Source organism: Chrysochloris asiatica, unplaced genomic scaffold, assembly GCF_000296735.1.
Source record: "Chrysochloris asiatica unplaced genomic scaffold, ChrAsi1.0 scaffold00292, whole genome shotgun sequence".
NCBI classification, from domain to species: Eukaryota; Metazoa; Chordata; class Mammalia; order Afrosoricida; family Chrysochloridae; genus Chrysochloris; species Chrysochloris asiatica.
In genome coordinates, this window is record NW_006408810.1 from 276,793 (window position 1) to 279,617 (window position 2,825).

The following is a 2,825-nucleotide window of genomic DNA, read 5'->3' on the forward strand; positions in this document are numbered from 1 at the left end:
TGCATATTGCAGGTTGTTAATAAGTCTTCTTCCAATTCTGATGCCATGTTATTCTTCATATAATCCAGATTTTCAGATAAATTGCTCAACATTCAGACTGAATAAGTATGGTGAAAGAGTGCAAGCCCAGGGAACACCCTTCCTAATTTTAAACCAATGTGACCTTATTCAGTTTGATTCAACTGATGCTTGGCCTACATTCCATTGAGTCACCTCTCTTTAGCATGTATACAAATATGGATCTCTTCCAAACAGTTAGCAGGGTAGCTGACTTCCAAGCATATGAGGAAGCTTAGCATAGATGAGGAAGTGCTTCAAGTGCCACATCAGTTTGGGAAATGATTTAATTTGTATTTCATCAATTCACAGAACCTTATTCTTTGCCAAAGGCTTCAGTGTAGTTTGGGCTTCTTCCTTCAGTATCATTAGTTGTTTATCATATGCTACTTCATCAAATGTTAAATATCGATTACTTCTCCTTGGTATAATGAGTCTTTGTATTCCATCATTCCATCCATCTTCTTTTTTTGTTTTGTTTTGTTTTTTGTTTTTATTTGAATTATGTAATAGTTTACATGGGAGAACATTAGCGTTACATTCATCTTATCATATATCATTTCATTGCCATGATTACAATCCCCATCATCAAACAGCAGAAGGGTACAACCTGCAAGCTTGCCCCTCGGTTGTCAGCACAGAGCCCCTCTCTGTCTCTAGGTCTAGAGTCCCCAGCCACTCCATCTCTCCATGTCATCTTGTCTGCCTCCATCTCTGGCATAACTGCTTCTCTGGGTAGGGTCCCATACTCTGCTCTTCTCCCTTGATGGCCCCAGGGACCTCTGCTCCTTGACTGCAAAGTCAACCACTCCCCTCCTTTTGCTACAAAACATCTACCTTTACATTTCCAACCCTCACAGTCACTCCTGATAGAAATTATTCACTATTGTACCACAAGAGTCCTATCCCCATCTCCTTTCATCAGCCCCGCCCAGACAGTTTGGAAATTACTGAGTGGAGATTCTACCTTCCTCTGTGCCCTCTGGATCTAGGCTCCCTCTTGAAAGTGTGTAAACCAGTCACTTCTTGTTTTTGTACCCCCTCCTCCCGTTTTTGGTAGCCTATAACCAAGTTGCCCATCCCTGTTTACCTTGTGTACCAAGGAGGTGGGGATGATCCTTGCTATAAAGATTTGTTCCCTCTTTTGAGTTACTACATTCATAGCTATAGGTCAAGATCATCAAATTGTATCAGATTACTCTTTTTTCCTCTTCTTTCTTCTTGTAGTAGAGTTCTCATCATGCGGTCATTGAAGTCAGGTCAAGTGGGTATTATCTGCAAGTGTGGGTGTTCTTGTGCACATGCCCTCACTTCTTATTGGCTGGATGCTTCACCTTCCACTCTAGTCCTCTGTGGCTATGTCACTGTATCTGTGTCCGGGAGTCCCCAAGTCTTACAACACTGATGGCCAACCAGGTCTCCACCAGGGTTCACAGGAATCTGTTGAACATGGTCTGATTTAGCCCACAACTTCATTGCTGTTTTTCCCTCACTTCCCCTTATCAGTAACCAACCTGGTCACCAGTCAGAGCATATGCTTGCTCGTGTATTCCCCTTGAGTATTAATCTTGGAATGAGGTTTGCCCTGAGGGGATATGACCACTTGCCTTGATGGCTTCTGATTGAACAAGTTGCTTGTTCTTGTAGTAATCAGTCAGACTGCCTTTATTGTTTTGTATTTTTCCTGCTTGTTGTCTTTCAAGAAGTATCTTCCTATTTTCTAGCCACTCCAAGCTGGTCTGCTTGTCCTTTCAAGTGGAGATTTCCCACCTTAGAAGATTATGGATGCAAAGGCTCCACAGGAAGCCTCCTTCACTGGGCAAGTTCTAGCCCCATTTTAGGTATACCAATCAGTTATAGGCAGAAGAAAGACTAACAAGCTTTCTATGGTGATGTTTCTGGCTATTCCTTTCTCTCCTCTCAAGTGTTTATTTTACAATGGTATGCAAGGGAATACAACATTCAAAAGACAGCCAAGCATCTTAATATTATTTCCCCCATTTACCAATTCAAGCCATGCCTCGATCCCTGTATCCCAGAGTCCTGTTGTTCCAAGGTTGTGCATACATCATTAGCCCATGCAATCTGTCTAACTGTCCTCTTATCCACCTTTATCTGCCATTCTCCTCCCTCTTCTTAGGCATTGTCCACTCCCAACACCCAAGCTATTTTGTGTCTATTCCCTACCCTGTGCTCCACCTTTCCTTCTCTCCACTCACCTCACCACCCACATCCCAGTAACCAGGAAAGAATCCCACCCAGTTTAATATGGGTTCAACAAAATGACATATTTATCCTTTTGTGACTGACTAATTCCTCTCAGCATAATGAATTCAAGTTTCATCCATATTATGTGGTTGCTTGCAGCTTCCTTATTATTCTTCAAGGTAGCATAACATTTCATCATGTGTATATACCACAGTTTGTTTATCAACTCTTCAATTGATGGGCACTTAGGCTGTCTCCATCATTTTGCTATTGTAAATAGTGCTGCTGTGAACATTGGAGTGCATGTATTTATTCGTGTTATGGCTCATAGTGTGTAAATACCAAGTAGAGAAATGCAGGATCATTTCCATTTCCAACTTTATGAGGAGGTGCCATATTGCTTTTCAGTATGTTCCATGTTGCGGAACATGTAAGACTGGTCAGAGGTTCAAGGCCCTATAGGCCCGAGTGTAACAAATGAAGCCACTTGGCAGTTAATAGCAAATTGTTTTTCATCAAATTGTTTAGTCATATTTATTTAATTCCAAACATGAGCCCTG